This window comes from Lolium perenne, chromosome 2 (genome assembly GCF_019359855.2).
Source record: "Lolium perenne isolate Kyuss_39 chromosome 2, Kyuss_2.0, whole genome shotgun sequence".
Taxonomy (NCBI): Eukaryota; Viridiplantae; Streptophyta; class Magnoliopsida; order Poales; family Poaceae; genus Lolium; species Lolium perenne.
The window spans coordinates 103445820-103464439 of record NC_067245.2 but is presented as its reverse complement, the minus strand read 5'-3'; the positions used below and the strand labels follow the sequence as shown (position 1 = coordinate 103464439).

Below are 18620 nucleotides of genomic sequence, written 5' to 3'. Positions count from 1 at the left end.
CCCTTTCAACCAGTTCGGACATTTGGTTGTGTTGGCTAGTGCATGAAGCTTGACAAATATGACAAGATATTTCTGCATACAATTGAAAACCATAACTGACATTAGTAGAGAATACTTACAATAACACTCTGTGCAAAATGTCCAGTCAAACCATTTCTCGCTCGTCTGGCACACCTTGAATTGCTCAAGTAGACTCATCTCTCTCGTCCGTACTCTCACAGTATGCTTGCCTTGCCTTCTGATATTTTCGCAAGAGAAAATATAAATTAGTTTCACAACCACGTCACATGCCGACATGCGACAATTGAAAGTTTTCAAAAAAAATATAAATAAAACAGGGACATCAATTTACGATGTATATTGTGCATCTATAAATTCTAAATGATTTACTAATTTAAATATAGTTGTACAGATAACATTCCTTACCATACAGTAGAGGTGTCCAATCAAGCTACGAGATCCTGTACGCTGTTGTAAACGTACATTATTACGAGCACGCATGTTACTTCGAGCGATGAACTACAAATGAAGACTTGTGAGACACATGCTTAAAAAGGAATCAGTAATGTGATCTTGTCTCACTGTCTTCACAGAATATACCAAATTCTTTTGAGCAGACCAATACTCAACAAGATCACACCATTGATCATCAGTCATCTGTAGTATAGGAGAGGTTGTTGGAATATCGCTAGGAGTCCTCCCAGCAAAGTATCTCATCTTTAGCCTATGGCACTCCTGGCGCAACGCTGAAGAGAATATGCTCCTGATAACAGTGATTACATTCTTCATGTCATCATCAAACTCAAGACATGTCTGTTTACAACAATGGGAACCGTTCATGTGTTAGATAGCTAGCCAACAGAAAGCTAGAGGGAATGTGAACGAGCAACATTGTATTGTTTACGAAAATGACTTACATGTAACATGTGCAGTAAACCTTCAAAATGGGAAGGGGTGTTTACGTGTTGTTTCCATGATGGAAAGATAGGAATTTGAGTCCTGACAAAAACGCCTGTGATCGATGCTATATTAGATGATTCTTGTGGATCCAGTGGCCTTCTGATACCTGCTATAACTGATGTGATGGGAAATCTTGTTCCCATTCGGGCAATCTTATTTTTAAGTGATTTCAAAGTCGTTGGCCCCCTTCGTTTTCTTGGTCGTGGTGGAACTGCAAATTTAAGCATTACATCAAGCTATCAAGGTATTTATGTAACGGAGCATGTAAGGGAACACGTACCTAATTCGGCCCCACCATCATCTTTAAGGAAGAAGTTGTCTCTGGCAGGACTAAATGTCAGCGGGCGATCGTGATTAGTTAGGTGTTGAGAACCTGCTGTTGAAACTGGGTCTGCTGTGAATTGTTCTTGGGTAACTGGATTGGCAACAGGTGGCTGGGGAACATGTGGTTTGGTATTTGCTCTGTCTACAGCTTTTAGACCAACCGATGTGGGGTTAGGTCGAAGCTTTTTATGTTGGTGTTTCGCATTACAATATTTGTTTGCCTGGTCATCATTTTCAACTAGATTAGAGTGACTCTGAGTCTGAGACCTTGTTTTTACTCTGTTCACTGCATTTGTTTGTGATCTGACATGACCAGCTTGAACCCTTTTTATTTTTAGGTGAGCTGTCAGATATTGATCTTCTGTTGAACTATGTTCTTCACCTTGTTGGTATTTGAAAACGCCCTTACGTGAAGTCCCCGATGCCTGCCCGAGAGATAAACGGTACTTCAATCAACAAAATCATATACATGCTTGATACGATTATGGAACATAAGAACGGCAAGCCAAGACATGATGAAACATATGTTATTATTATGTGTTAACGAGCAGATGATAATGCTATAACTTGGGCTGGGTTGGACAGATACATCACAGTTATTGAAGATGCAACAATAATGCCAATGAAAAGAGCGAGCAATCACCTTGGGGGTGGAGTAGGGTGCTTGACAAGGGCATCCTCTTTACTCAGGTCTCCCTCAGACTCTTGTTCAGTAGGATCAAGTTCTGAATAAGAAAATTGATTGTTATCGATGGAGACAGGAGAGGTGTTTGATTGTTCACTGGTGATGCCTATATTTTCTCTCCGGCCCTCTTTGTACTCTACTACAGTATCTTTAGCATGCATTAGAAAAAAATGCTAACGAGATTTATCATGGAACTTTGAGTAGAGCAGTAGAAGGGCAAATTAGTAGTAGCAAGTAGATGATAGCTCAAAAAGGAATAAAGCGTAGATCAAAAATAAATGATTTCCCTGTGCATGCCAATTGATGATTACAAGATTTATAAACATGCAGTTTAATAATGTCGACTAATCACTCGCGGGCTTGACTTCTACTACGGTCATACCATAGGCATGTCACCGATGAACAGTGTTGCGTAACATGCACTTTCGGCCGTTGGATCGAAAATGAGTAGACAAGATCAAGCTAATCGTAGTGATGTACTGTAGATGACCCTGTAGCAGATGTACTGTATCGATGCACTGTAGATTTGTCCCTGTAGCGATGCACTGTGGATTGTCCCTGTAGCGTCTACTGTTCATGTTGATCTGGCCCTCCATTTTCAGTCCAACGATCAGAACATGGTCGCATGTCACAACACTGTTCTCAGGTGACATGCCTATTGCATGTCACCTGATCTCTGTCCAGTATTTTAGTGGGGATTAGTGGGAATAATACTCTAGAGTATTGGGTGACAGCAGAATCTAAAGGTATAATAGGGGCACCCCCATGGGGCACTCCTAGCCTATCCACGATATGCCATCCGTCGCGGAATGGCTGGGCCGTGGCTGTGCTCAGTCTACGCATGTTGGTCCACGTGGCGTCATCTGGTTGGATCAAGTGAGAGGAAAAGGTGAGACAAAAGAAGCTACCGTCCCAAACCCTACCCAATCCCCACAGCCGAGCAATTCCCCAATCCTATCCCCGCGTGCCTCGCAGCCGCCGCTCGCGCCTCCCATCCCCCGCCGCCATCTCGCGCCTCCCATCACCGCCATCGCGTCGCGCGCCCCTTCTCGCCTGGCGCCGCCGGTTCCTGCGTGCGTCGCGCCGGCGCAGCGTCCTGGCTCGAACCGCTGCGGGGCGCCGTCTCGGTCTCGTTTGCGGGAGGAGCGGCCGGTCGGCCTGCCCCGAGCCCGCCGCGGGACGCCGTCTCGTTGCTGGGAGGAACGGCCGGTCAGCCCGCGCTACGCCAGGGCGTCGAGCCCGCCGCTGCACATCGTGCTATGGCTGGGCTGCTCCGCGCGAGTAGCAGCAGCGTGCCGGAGAGATGAGGTATCATATGGGGGAGGAGGAGACAGAGGCTGGGGTGGAGGAGATGGAGCAGCGCCGTATCGCCATCGCCGGGAGCAGTTCCGCCTTGCACTGGACCCGACCGACTGTGAGGGGAGCGGCGTCGGCGGTGGCCGCAAACCTCACCGTCCCCTGCAGTGGCCGGCGATTTGAGGTGACAGTCGTGCTCCCTACTCTCCTTCTTGATCCCAGTTTTTCTTCGTTTTTCTTTTTTTTCTATCATCTCGAGGGAAACCCTAGCTCTATTTTCCTTTATAACTGAAACCTATTGCATGTTTACTTGGTAAAGACATGGGCAAAGGAGAAGATGCTAACATGGAATTAGATTGTGGATCCTTCCAATATTCCTCAGGGGTAAGACCACCAAATTTCTCTTCATTTTAAGCGACGCAGTTTGTGTATATTGTACCATTGATCTGCTGGATGGATATGGATATTTGGCAGCGTGGATTGATGTGTTCTCTAACCGCATTGATTAAACATATCAATCTGTTGGATTACAATTTTTTTCCGCCCCTTTGCAACCACATTGATTAAAGGCCACCCAATTTCTCTCTGCACACAGTTCATAGGGATGGATGCATAATTGTTATGTGCTTGATCTTTTCTTCCAGCAGACGTTGATTATTGATTGCACTTTTGTGTGTTTGCAACCATGTTGATGAAACAAATATCTGCACTGATTATTGCTTTTGCTTTATGTTTCAGGGACTATCCCATTTCAAGCACATCATGTGTGGATGCCAAGAGGTTGCGCTGTTCCGCAACACTATCTGACCCCGTACTCTCTCTCTCTCTCTCAAGAAGGCTGCTCTACAGGGAGGTTTTTTTTACCAGGAGGAGTGCGGCATCACCATCTCCGGGAGAAGAGAAGGCCGCCGCACGTGTCACTAGCTGTTGTGCCTCTCCCTCCTTGAGGTTTAGGTAATTTATGTCTTGGGTTGCAATGGTTTCCCAAACTCAATCCTCAGATCTGTGTTGTGCAGAATTTTGAGTGGAAGAAGCATGCCTCTCCAAGTTTAATGCACGTATATCATGATCTGGTATGTCCCTTTGTGGAACACCTTAACATATGTTACTATTTTGTATATCTTGTGTTGTTTAGTGGAAGAAATAAAGAGAACCAATTTTCGTGATTGATTTGTAGGAAATTTCGAACATCAGTAATGATATGGAAAAGGTTGGTTTGAATGCATTGTAATGCTTGAAGCTCTCATTGGGCTTATTTTATCCTCCAAACGATATCCGAAGCAATCAAGTTCGCCAACTACAACAATGGCAACCATCTGTTTGGTGTTGGCAATGGACGTGGGACCTAGGCCCCGGAGATCAATGGCGACGAGGAGCTGCTGCTGGTCGTCGTTGCGGCACTTGCGCTCATCTGACAGTGAGTGACGTTCAGCCAGTAACAAGGTAAAGGCCTCCTTCTTCCTCGCTCTGCACTCATGTCGGTTCTTCTTTGTGAATCATTTTTCTATCAATCTTATTTTGGCATCACCAAATTGCTCACCTAGAATTTTCTTGCAGTTATCTATCTTCTTTGGGCGGGAGGATCAAGTGATCACCAAAATATTTCTTCAGGTAGAAGAGACCCTTACCAATTTAATGTTCTAAACTTGTATTACCAGGAGCTCTCCTTTATACTTTAGTCCTTAATTTCTCACTGTAACAGATCTTTCACTTTCATGGTGTTGTATGATTAAATGGTAAGCTCTACTTTAGCCATGCCCGAGGTTTGACAAAGAAGAGAAGAAAGAAGAATCTGGGGGGAGTTTTCTGAAGAAGACAAAGGTCATTTTGTTCTGATAATTTCTCAAGTGATTGAACTGTGTGTTCATTTCTGTTCGTAAAGTGTTTAGTAATTTTTGTCTGTTGCTTGATGCATGCTGCATGATTAAGCTTATCAGTAGCTTTTTTTTTTGTTTTTAGAGAAGATGGAAAAGGATCAATGGTTTGCAGAGAAGAAGGAAAAAGGATCAATGGAAGGTCTGATTTTATAGAAGCTGGTATACTTAACCGGACCAAGGAAATCTATCCTATTGTGTGCATTTGTGAAAGAAAAGAAAATAGCTACGGTTTGTGGTAGTTAGTCAATTGAATCCTCTAACCTTTAAGTAACAATCTGATCCAGTGTATTCTTATTAGTCTTCCTTTTCATGGTCAGCTGCCACATACTTTGGACTCCATTGTCTTTGCAAAGGTAGCTCCAATGGCCCACTCTTGCCTCATGTGTTGCATCTCATATTCTGTACTTAGGATGAAGCTATTGATTAAAATATTATATCTTTATTCATCAATTGCCAAGGAGGTATTGGATTTATTAATGGGCAATGCAGATGGTGCTAAGGCTCTGATTGATGCCATTGGCCGATTGAGACTGTATATAATTATCAACACCTATATTCCAATGCATATGGTTGTTCAGTTTTTTTATTACTCCACTGCAGTACTCTTTTTAGCTTTGATGTGTGAGATTCGATTTGGTTTGTGATTTTCATTCACATGTCTTAATGACTTAGCTGTCCAGGGGTCCCGCTCCCTGGCATCTCTGGCTACCGATGCATCTGTGGAGGTCTCGTCACCATCAGGTACCTATGTAAAGAATGTTGTATTGAGCTGGCTTTCCCAATTTTCTTCATGTATATACCTATGAATATTTGCTCAAGAGGAGCTTGTAGACCCATCTCTCTCTTCATCAGTTTGCAACTTCAATTATCTGAATTTGATTTATACAGTTTTACTTCATGATGTTTCATGTTTCACGTTCAGGATTCTAAGAAAATGAGTTGAGTATGTGTTTCAATTTTTTGAGAGAAAGATCAAAATGTTAATACTAAGATTATCTTCATTGAATGGCAAATCCTTAATATTGTTGTAAGTGCCAACATATCATCTACTTCTTTTTAGATGGTTGCATTTTTTCCATGTCAGGTTATTGATTGTTCTTTCATAATCATGATCTTATTACTTCTATTTGAGGCTCTATGCATTTTCGTTGATGATGCAAGGTTGAAGGATGAGGATGACAGGATGCAGAAAAATACTTTTACCAACAATCATTGTGGCCTCTACTAAAGTGATTTATAGGTTCGGCATTATGCTACTGGTTATGTGTTCTGCTATAATTAATGATGGGCATGGAAGTACGCAAAAGGGACAGATGATTGGGATCAAGGTTCAGTGACTTGATCCAGGTAATAAACATTTCAAAGCATGATATCTTCCATTTAAATTTATTTGAAAGTGGTGCTTATGCAAGCCTTACTGTATAAGTACATATACCTATTAACTTGATTACCTAAAAGGTGTGTTTGATGAAAATCCTGCCAAGTTGTTACCTAAAATACATATACCTATTAACTTGATCAGAAGAATGCTATTTCTACTCGTCTCTTTTCATGTTTGTTTGTTCAGGCACTTTTTTTTATTTCTACATAAAAGGTTTGTTTGATGAAAATCCTGCCAAGTTACAGGGTTACCTACTGTACTTTCTAAGTAATGTTTATGCTTGGTTACCTACAAGGAAAGGCGCAGGAGGCCCCAATTTCATTTCAGCTCAAGAACAACATACATAGCATAGTACATAGCCTGCAATGTTTTTGATTTTAATTTTCTTTGTACTAACGAAAGAACTCTGATTTTCATAGGTCAAAGGACATTATCTGACTTGAAGACCAGCCATTCCTAAAGAAGGATTACTAGGAGACGTACACTGGTGATATTGTTTCCGTCTTCAGTAACGGTTAATATGCCACCGCTGTGCCGCAACAGAGCGTCCAGAGCCGCCACATACGGTGGTGAGGAAGAGCGTGCGCAGGGAGCATGTGCAGATTGTCATGGGAGGATTAATCTGTGTAACTGAGGTAACTTTTTTTTCTCAAATTTAACACATGTCAAGGATACATGGTCAAGTAGGTTTACCTACTCCAGTTTTGCAATTCATGCATTGAAGGAGATCAGGATGCTTGTGATTTGTATTGTCATGGATTCTCATTTATCTCTCCAAATTGCAGACGCAATAGTTGTGAGCTGAAACTGTGGGGTTACAAAGAGTCATGTTAGGAATGTCCAAAAGCTAATTCCGAAGTACACTAATGAGATCGCTAAAATATCGGTTGACGCATGCCAATGTAATTTATTTAGTTGTACATCCATGTGGCCTGCACTTCTCTTCCAGTTCACAAAAGGATATTTTCATAAATCTGTATGATGTTTCATTCAGATTGCATCTTTTAAACATAATTGAAGTCTTTGAATTAAACTAATATACTCATGACAAGCATCTTATTATGTTTCGTTTGATTTATGCTAGGTTCATTCATGAGATTCAGTTCACAAGGTACAAATATATGGTGATCAAGGCTCTGTGGGGAACCTGAGCAAAGGTTTCTCAGATTCACACCTCTGTTTCTGTAATTAAAAACTTGTGTGTTGCTCATTTGGTGTTGATGATTAAGATTCATGAGCAAGAATATGTTCCGTGGAGATTATTAGTTAGTCCTGATTGCACTTGAGTGTGAAATTGAGCACTTACATCAGTTAGGTTGTTTAGTAAGAAATGTAGTTGATGCCCTTGCAGCCAAATACTTATTTCTGTAAATGATGACTGAAACTTGTTTGAGTCACTGCCACTGTTAATGGTTTACTGAAACAATTCATCCATGTGTTCTTGGTTTAGATTGTGCTAGGAATTATTCTGAATTATTTACTGTCATGCACATGCGTTGATAGAAAGGCAACTGATTTTGTACATGAAAAAGAATTAAATCCTACTCATTGCAATGATGCAGGAAAACAATACCGCCGGAGTTGATCCTGACAGTTGACGTGAAGCAGTGTGGAAGAACGGCATGAAGATGAAGGCAGCGAGCTGCTGGATACAATCGCGCCAGACCTGGTGTTCATCATCGATGATAAGTCGGACCAGGTGTTCACCCGGTATGGAAACAACTTGGTGGCCAGGAGAAGATACCCCTCGCGATGTCCTGACAGGCACCCATGCACCTGGCAATGCTGGACAGATGTAGGATGACAGGGTCTATCTGCTCCATGATCCACCCATGGTCGGAGTAGTGATAGCATGATGGCGCCAATGTGATCTTATACCAATTTATCCCCAACATGCATACACACAAAGCGAAAGATTTCATGTGTGCTTATGTCCTTTCCTCTTTTAGCTAACGACAGCTTTTGTGTTCTTTTAATTTTGTTACCAGGAATTACAGCTAGGCCATAGAAGGCAAAAGCTTGAGCAAAAAACTGTGTTTGCTGGTCAACATGTGTGGGTAAGTTACTGTCAGCTGACCAACTTGGATGTTATTATTCTTATTTTTTGCATACGGTAAATCTATTTTCTCTTGCTATATGCTATTGCGCAATTATACATGATATGCGCGTGTGTGTAGTCACCACTGTTGAGGGAAATTTTAAGTTCCTTTATTCAGAACCATTGCTTCATGGGGTTTATGAATTCTTTAAAACAGTGTAATGTGCTTCCTTTTCCTTCTGTATGCACTTTTTATCATTTGCTTGCGCTACAATTTTGGATGATCAGCGATGCAAAGTCACTATCTCATCACAACTCAGTTTACAGTTTGATCTTATTAGAAACTTCTTGCATTCACTTCCCTTGTATTTTGTGGGTGAGGGCACGCAAGGAGATACAGGTTCTGGATTATTTTAGATAGTGCTTTAGCCAGCTCTACATTTTAGCGTGCTCCTTTATTCTGAATTATTTACCGTCATGCACATTTGTAGATAGAACAGGAGCAAATTATTTTGTACAAGGGACAAAATACTAACAATCACAGCTACTCTGAATTTCACTGTCGATCTGCTCTTTCAGATGCTGCCGGCTTGGCTCGATTCTTCCTCACGCGTCGCGGATGGCTTCGTTGTGCCTCACTGAAAGGTTGTCAGGTTAGCTTCTATTTCCCTCTAGATTGCTGGACGCCTGGCTGTATTGGTACCACGTAGAGATTTATACCTTCAGCTTTTCCCCGGGTCTCTGTTCTGCTTAGGCACAGCGTAAATATACTGTACATATCTATAGGTTGTGGAGGAATGGTTCTTCCCTCTATTGATTCGCTACAAAAAAAAACAATTACACTACCCCTATTGAGTATCATTGTCAATAGATTGTTGTCGAGGCGGGTGTGTGCCCTCGAGCATATGTAGAAAGAATAACTAGGGTCCTTTTTGTCCTCCGAGCATAGTTAGTATACGTCATCCGCAAGTAACTAAGTAAGACCTCGGGTGCTTTCCTTATGACTGTTAGGTGACATCATCTATTTATTTATTGATATCATTTTTAGAACATATACTTATTGATTTGTTGATCTAGGTAAGACATAAAATCTTTGTCATTTGTCAAACTGTTACAAAACTAATTATATATTTTGTAATGATAGATCAGCTAATCCCGGTCTAAAACTACCTACATTTTAGCATCCCTTTATTCTCCAACATTTTTTTGTTTCTGTGGTGTTCTTAATGTTGTTTTAATTACAATATTTTTGTTTTGTTTTGTTTTGTTACAGCCTAATGGAGTCTCTTTAGATGGAGGCTGTCGAGCTCGAGACTGTCGAGATCCTGCCTGGTATCATGTTGGAAGCTATGTTGCAGAAGGTGCAACTACCTATTAGAATTAGGTTTTTTTGTGCGCAGTGGCCTCTAAAGACGGAATTGCAGCGAGCTTATTTAGATGTTACTTTTGTTAGTTCTGGCTTTACCTCTATTTGTCTCCAAAAACCATAAGAGTGTTAATATATTTCGCTATTTCCCTCATTGCTTATAAGCATTGTTGTTCCGTTCTGATTTCGTGTGTTCAACTTATTGATTTTGTTTTCTAAATCCTGTAAAACGTATTTCTACTTACATGTAGGTTAGTTCGATTTCCACGGGATCGTGCGCCAAGGCGCACATCTAAATCTAGTTCACCCAATACCCACAAAACCCCATCCCCAATCCACTAGGTAGGGGTAGAGTATTGGGGATTGAAAAAATACACTAAATTTTGCGGAAAAGTAGGGACAAGTGGGGATTAAACTCGCTCATACTCTAGCACCAAACATGCATTGGGGATAAGTGGGGATTTAAAGTTTGGAGCGGATTATCCCTGCTAATCCCAGTAAAACTCTAGTACCAAACAAGCCCTAAAACAGATCGCACGAAACTGATGTTCGGAAATGAAATGCATAACGGAAGCGGCTAAACACCAACCTTCGCATGGGGAGTGGACGGCTTTACGCTTTGGCTTCGCGCGGTGGACCGGTTGGGCGCGGGGTCTATCCATTTCACCGTGCGGTAGACCAGGGAGTCGGGAAGCAGATCCGTCGCAGCGGCGGAGGTGGACGGCGTCCAGAGCAGGATCCGGCGCTGTGGGCGTCGGCTACGGTGGAGCACAAATGGTGCGGTGTGCTCCTTCGTCGGGGAAGCGGCTCCGGCTTGCTTGACAACGTCTTCTCGGACACTACAGCGGCTGGTCAGGAGGCTGTGGTGGCGAGGTGGGACGGTGGTGCACTGCCGTCGTCGGGCGAGATGCTCCGATTCGGTGGGTGATGCGTGAGAGATGTGGGATTCGGCGCCTGTGCCTGTGGTATGTTTTAATGGCTGGGGTGAGATTGGCCTTGGCCCGAATAAGAGAAGAACCGCTGGGGACGTTTTTGATGAAAGGATAAGATGGGAAATTCGAACATTTGAAAATTGGAGGCGGCAACCCGAGCTATTTTCGCCGGTGTTTTGGCGCTTCGTTGAAATGGTTTGGTGGATGCGCGAAAAAAAAAATGGACGCTGTCCGACCCCATCAAGGTCTCATTTGTAAGCATGGGCGGTACGGCAGCCATCCTACCTTGATTTTTAGTGAATATCCATTCATATATATGTGTTTTTTCTGAACATTTGAGTACTTAAAACGGACTTCATATGACAAAGTTGCGCCTATTTTAGTGAACACTGCGTGGAGCCGATTTCGAAAACAAAACATGGACTAGGTACCAAAAAACATATATAGACTCGTTCTCCGCATTAAAAAGATTGATGTATCATGGATCTTAGTATATGTAAAATAACCTTGAGCTATTCATTATCATACGCGTAGAATTGAAGACTTCAGATATTTCTTTATATTTGAAAGAAACGCCATGTTTCATCCGACAACATTTATCTTCTCATTGAGTTGGCGCTGATTTTATATGTGGTGACGAAAACAACTGAGGCTCCTTTGATTTATAGGATTTAGATCCTACGGGAATTATTCTACACTATTGGTTATATTCATAGGGAACATATCCCATATGAATCTTGTACTACAAATCCTATATGAACAAAACATTAGGTCATCCCTCAGGGAAAAATCCCTTTGGTACAATCAAAGAAACTCATATTCCCATAGGATTCAAATAGACAAGATGTACATACGTTTTTCCTATCCTATGACTTAAAGGACTCCTGAAATGGCTCGACAACAAAGATCATAAATTCCGAGTTGTGCATCGAGCAAAAGATATTGAAAAAATTCTTGAACGATCGAATTACAAAATGATTTTCAAAAGAACTAAAGTTTTGCCATTGATCACATAATTGGTATGTATATAGGTTCTACTTATAATAAAATATGTTTTGGTTTATTGGGATTGCGTTAGAATTACATGCATCACAATGTCTCGGGACTATTTCGGTATTTACCTCTTCTTTTAGAGTTCGCCCTATCTAAGATTATTTCCGACATTCGCCAATGTTTGCAAGGAATGGCATGCAGTCGATTCCCACCCTGTTTTGGAAAAAATGAAGAAAAAAAAAGTGAACTTGTGGCTATAAAATGATAAGCTTGAATTTTGATATGTTTAAAAAAAAACTAGCTTCAAAATATGGCCTACCATTTTATATAAAAAACCATGGGTCTTAACGAAAATGCCCAAGGTAAAATGTGCATTACCATTTTGGGGAAAGGTGCAATAAGATTTCATTTTATTGTGGGAAACAAATTGTTGTTGTTTTTTTGCCTTTTCTGAATAGCTAAAAAGGTGTCATCTTTTTTCCATACATTCCATAATGTCATAGAACATAAGCATCCGGTGTCCAGATATAGCAACAATTCAGTATAAGACAATACTAACATAGTTTCCATAAAGTACTGCTAACACATAAGAAAACAAAAGATCTAGATGATGACCCAAGAAACAACATCCTTGTATATAATAACAATCTATTGACCATATGGCGGCTTTTGCATCACCCTATCAAAATCATCTGCCTTCAAGCACGAGAGCAGAATGTCGACACGTGCTTCAACATGTTCCAAGATCCTCTTGATGATCTCATGGATATCTGCATCAGCCGAATAGGAATCAAAGTTGTCAGCCACTAGCTTCTGATGAAAAAGAAACATCAGTGTTGAAGGCGTCGATCTTAGGAGTCCCCACATTTCATTACTTGCAAGACCAAGATGATCAAATTCCCTTTACTTCATAAGAATGTCTGGATCGCTGACACGATCGAAATCTTTGCTAGTACCCTCCTTTGGCCGAATTCAAATTTGCATCAGATCTTGGTGCCCATGCCTTTGGTACATGCGGGTAATTTTTTGCCAATATGTCGTGCATTGCACATAGCGTCCTCTTTGTACGGGGTACTTCTACATATCTTCTTCCAAATATAATTTAATTTATTTCGGGTTGGATTCAATTTGTTTCAAAATTGTACGATATACCATTTGTATTGGTAGGAGATGCAGCTTTGAATTTTAATCATTGTTTCTAGGTGCCACACTTGCAGGGTACAGTCAAGGATTTTATCCAATGTTTCATGTCTTGACAAATCCTTTTCGTAATGGAAGTTGAGACCCCTAGCCTCTGCATCAAAATGATGCACATGGAATTTTTTAGTATGGTATTCAACAAAATATGATAAGATGCAAAAATCAAACCTTGGACAAATATGACACATGCTCACTTGGGTAGAAAGCCAATCAAATCGATACAAATTACATTGCGAGTCCTTGCATGTTAAACTATATATTGTCAAACACCACATATATATTAAGGGATACATATTAATTTCGATACTACTACTTTTATGATAGAAGATTTGTAACTACAAACGTTGTGGGTTGTGGCTGCCCTCCTAAATCTACTCACTTGTCTCATCGGCAACCGTCTCCACCTCTCTACATGCACATATGGGTACAACTTCTTCACACCCGAAGAAGATTACTTGTTTCCTGTCATGCTCCGCCACTTGTAGTAGGTGTGCTCCTTTTTCAGAGATGAATTCTCTTTTAGGATGGAGATGTTCTCCTTTTTGAGAGATGAGTTCTCTTTTAGGATGGAGATGTTCTCCTTCGTTAGAGACCCGTTCTGATTTACCATGGAGAGGTTCTCCTTCGATAGAGATGAGTTCTCCTTTGATAGAGATGAGTGCTCATTCAAGAGTACGGCATACTCATTCCATAGCTTCATAGCACGGTTTACCAGATGTGCGTTCACATCTCGGAGCTTGGACGCATGGTCAATCAACTCGCGCGACTCATCCAGGAGCGACCGCCGGATTACTTGTAGAGACGCTTCATGTTGTCGTCCTTCATTAGATGGTAGATTCACAGAGCGACCCTGTGTGACACATGATATTATACTAATAAAGTGCAAGAGTGTAACTTCAATAGTAAAAATATAGTACTCCGAAAGTTTGCAGGACTTAAACTTCAATACTCATAGTAATCTGTACAAGACTAACTTCAATAGTAATTGTAATATGTATAAATTTCAATTGCAATACTGTAGTAATATGAGTACTCCGGAGCTTGGAGTAATAAAGTTTCAAACTAAGAACGAAACATGAACTAATAAAGTTTGCCCTATGCATCAATCGATGGAGAGGCTGGATCTCAAGTTCGAAAGGGGGAAAAAGACTGCAGTGAAGTTTCAAGTTTGCATTGAAGTTCGAAAGTGGTAATGCAGCTAGTATTAGTGCAGTAGAAATCCCTTGTGCCTTGTTTGGTTGACGTGTTTTCACATGTTTCAGTGAGTAATATCTGGGTCTTTCTTTATAAGAACACATTTTATCTGTTTGGCAGAAGAGTATTGGACAGGATCAGAGTCGCGGGGATCCTCAGGAAACACTTCCGCGCACGTCGGGTGGACGTGGAACCGCAACACCTCTATGCTCTCGCGTTTCTGGTCGTTCCACATACGTGCTCCGATTGCTGCTTCTCCTTCCAGGCATCCACCCCGTTCTAGCATGGATCAGGCTGAGGGATTGATTCCAATGCAAAATTACAAGTCCTGAGGCCTGCTGGCATGGATTACGTGAATAGAAATTGGACGCTTCACTAATAAGGCCCGAGGAACCACTAAAAAAAAACTACGAGTAATAATGCCCCAGGACAGGCTATCTCTCAGGTTGTCCTGATCTGCCGCAAATACTCACGCCAAAACATGGTGAATGAAGTATTTTGCATCAAATCCCCACCGAATAATACTCAGTAGGGGGCTAACTAGTTTTAAACCAATGATTAAACTACATTAACCACTGACCTCGAAGCTCTCCTCCTTGGAGAGGACCGACTCACCGGCGAAGGCGAGGTTGTCTTGCACACGGCAGGACTATCACGTCCGAGCCCACGGAGAGGTCGTTGATCCGCTGCCGCTTGGTGGGCACATCGAGACTCAACGGCGAGGCCGCCATGCGCCTCGCTGCAGGCGGCTGTAGGGGGCGTGCGAGTTGGCGGCGAGGTCCTGTAGTTGCTGCTGGGGGATTACGACGGTGGGCCGCACACCTAACAGGCCCCCTTGTCCACTCGTGGGATTCATCGCCGGAAGATGGGGGTGCAGGGAGGCGCTAATACAGAGGTTGTGGATGGTACAGCCGCCGACGAGCACTGTACAGGTTGGGGCTATAGGATTTTGAAGATGAATGGGGAGAGGCGGTAGGGGCCTATAAATCGAGAGGAGTGAGGTAGCGAGAAGTGAAGTGAATGGGGAGAGGCGGCAGGGGCCTATAAATCGAGAGGGCTATAGGTTGGGACATGATTTTTTCGCAATATTTAAATTTAGATTTAAGCTGCATGTCACCAGGTGACATGCGAAAGGTGCATGTCACCTGATCTCTATCCGTGAAGGACACAGGTCACTCGCAACACTGTCCATGGTGTACTGTAGGGACGCGAAACAGTATTGTTCACTGTTCATAGTGTTTTTCATTTTTCTGATTTTTTTGAATTTTATGCCCATTTGAATCTTTTGGTCAAATCCTAGGTTTGACAAAGATTTAAACAAGTTTAAAATATATGAAAAGGTAAGCATGGATCCTTCTTAGTCACTCTAAAATGAAGCTTTTGGGATGTTCTTGAAATTTCCATGCTTGACTTCATAAGATAGAGTTTAGGGTTAGGGGTAGATATATACATGATTTATTTGGTTTGAATATGTCTATACCTTGTTTATCAACTTTAATTCTTACTATATGACATAAGAAAACTATTTGCTTTGGTTTTTCATTTTTCTGATTTTTTTTTGAATTTTGATGCCCATTTGAATCTTGTCAAATCCTAGGTTTGACCAAGATAATTTAAACAAGTTTAAAACATGGAAATGAAAAGGGAAGCATGTATCCTTCTTAGTCACTCTAAAATGAAGTTTTTGGGAGGTTTTTGAAATTTCCATGTCTCAAAACCCAAAACCACTTCTCTTCATGCTTTACTTCATAAGACAGAGTTTAGGGGTTAGGGGTAGATACATGGTTTGTCTAGTTTGAAACTTTGAATATGTCTAGACCTTGTTTATCAACTTGAATATGCTTACTATATGACATAAGAAGACTATGTACTTTGGTTTTTCATTTTTCTGATTTTTTTAATTTTCTGCGCATTTGAATCTTGGTAAAATCCTAAATTTGACCAAGATTTAGACAAGTTTAACACGTGAAAACGAATAAGTAAGCCTGGATCCTTCCTAGTTACTCTAAAATGAAGCTTTTGGGAGGTTCTTGAAATTTCCATGTTTGAAACCCAAAACCACTTCTCTTCATGATTGACTTCATAAGATCGACAGATTAGTTTAGGGTTAGGGGTAGATATATACATGATTTTTCTGGTTTGAATATGTCTAGACCTTGTTTATCAACTTGAATGCTTACTATATGACATAAGAAAACTATTTGCTTTTGTTTTTCATTTTTTTGATTTTTTTGAATTTTGATGCCCATTTGAATCTTGTCAAATCCTAGGTCTGACCAAGATAATTTAAACAAGTTTAAAACATGAATATGAAAAGGGAAGCATGTATACTTCTTAGTCACTCTAAAATGAAGTTTTTGGGAGGTTTTTGAAAATTCCATGTTCGAAACCCAAAGCCACTTCTCTTCATGCCTGACTTCATAAGATAGAGTTTAGGGGTCAGGGGGTGTAGATACATGTGGTTTGTCTAGTTTGAATATGTCTAGACCTTGTTTAACAACTTTAATGCTAACTATATGACATAAGAAGACTATGTGCTTTGGTTTTTCATTTTTCTGATTTTTTTGAATTTTATGCCCATAAATCTTGGTCAAATCCTAGGTAGAAAAATCGATATACGTATCTATAATTAAATAGGTTAAACTAGGGTTTTGCCCTGTACTACAGATCAAGGTTCAAAAAAATCCAACTACGGGGTTCGAACAACACGATTCTAATCCAAGAATTTTTTCGACCTCATCCAAATGGCCTCAAACTATAGGGTTAGGGGGTATAGATACATGATTTGTCTGGTTTGGATATATCTAGACCCTGTTTATCAACTTGAATACTTACGATATGACATAAGAAGACTATGTGATTTGGTTTTTCATTTTTCTGATTTTTAGGAATATTGTGCCCACCCATTTGTATCTTCATGAAATCCTAGGTTTGACACAGTTAATTTAAACAAGTTTAAAACATGAAAATGAAAAGGGAAGCATGTAACCTTCTCAGTCACTCTAAATTGAAGTTTTTGGGAGGTTTTTGAAATTTCCAAGTTTGAAACCCAAAACCACTTCTCTTCATGCTTGACTTCATAAGACAAAGTTTAGGGTTAGGGGGTATAGATACATGATTTGTATGGTTTGAATATGTCCAAACCTTGTTTATCAACTGGAATATGCTTACTACGACATAAGAAGACTATGTACTTTGGTTTTTCATTTTTCTAATTTTTTTTAATTTTCTGCGCATTTGAATCATATCTTGGTCAAATACTAGGTTTGACCAAGATTTAGACAACTTTAACATGTGAAAACGAATAAGTAAGCCTGGATCCTTCTTAGTCACTCTAAAATGAAGCTTTTGGGAGGTTCTTGAAATTTCCATGTTTGAAACCCAAAACCACTTCTCTTCATGATTGGCTGAGTTTAATTAGGGTTTTAGGGGTAGATATATACATGATTTTTCTGGTTTGAATATATATGTCTAGACCTTGTTTATCAACATGAATGCTTACGATATGACATAAGAAGACAATGTGATTTGGTTTTTCATTTTTCTGATTTTTTTGAATATTGTGCCCACCCATTTGTATCTTCATGAAATCCTAGGTTTGACTAAGATAATTTAAACAAGTTTAAAACATGAAAATGAAAAGGGAAGCAGCATGTAACCTTCTCAGTTACTTTAAAATGAAGTTTTTGGGAGGTTTTTGAAATTTCCATGTTTGAAACCCAAAACCACTTCTCTTCATGCTTGACTTCATAAGACAAAGTTTAGGGTTAGGGGGTATAGATACATGATTTGTATGGTTTGAATATGTCCAGACCTTGTTTATCAACTTTAATGCGCTTACTATATATATGACATAAGAAGACTATGTACTTTGGTTTTTCATTTTTCTGTTTTTTTATTTTCTGCGCATTTGAATCATATCTTGGTCAAATCCTAGGTTTGACCAAGATTTAGACAAGTTTAACACGTGAAAACGAATAAGTAAGCCTGGATCCTTCTTAGTCACTCTAAAATGAAGCTTTTGGGAGGTTCTTGAAATTTCCATGTTTGAAACCCAAAACCACTTCTCTTCATGATTGACTGAGTTTAATTGGGTTTTAGGGGTAGATATATACATGATTTTTCCTGTTTGAATATATATGTCTAGACCTTGTTTATCAACATGAATGCTAGCTTACTATACATATGACATAAGAAAGCTATGTGCTTTGGTTTTTCATTCTTTTGATTTTTTTCTGAATTTTTAGGGCCATTTGAATCTTGGTCAAATCCTTGGTTTGACCAAGATTTAAACATGTTTAAAACATGAAAATTAAAAGGGAAGTATGCATCCTTCTTATTTACTCTAAAATGAAGCTTTTGGGATGTTCTTGA

The 18620-nt window shown here is 40.4% G+C and overlaps 1 long non-coding RNA gene across 4 annotated transcripts; it reads left to right on the top strand.

Moving 5' to 3' along the window:
* Nucleotides 1-3061: 3061 nt before the first annotated feature.
* Nucleotides 3062-10167, top strand: LOC127333776 (uncharacterized). 4 transcript variants are annotated; one of them, XR_011751807.1, is made up of 11 exons: nt 3062-3449; nt 4004-4338; nt 4443-4708; nt 4823-4876; nt 4968-5001; nt 6065-6169; nt 6304-6489; nt 6943-7158; nt 8086-8580; nt 9141-9214; nt 9835-10167. It is a non-coding gene; the product is annotated as an uncharacterized lncRNA (long non-coding RNA). The 4 variants fall into 4 exon arrangements; XR_011751809.1 differs by lacking the exon at nt 6065-6169 and having other exon boundaries at nt 4004-4219; nt 4282-4338; nt 9835-10166; XR_007871507.2 differs by lacking the exon at nt 6065-6169 and having other exon boundaries at nt 9835-10164.
* The last annotated feature ends 8453 nt before the right edge of the window (nt 10168-18620 follow it).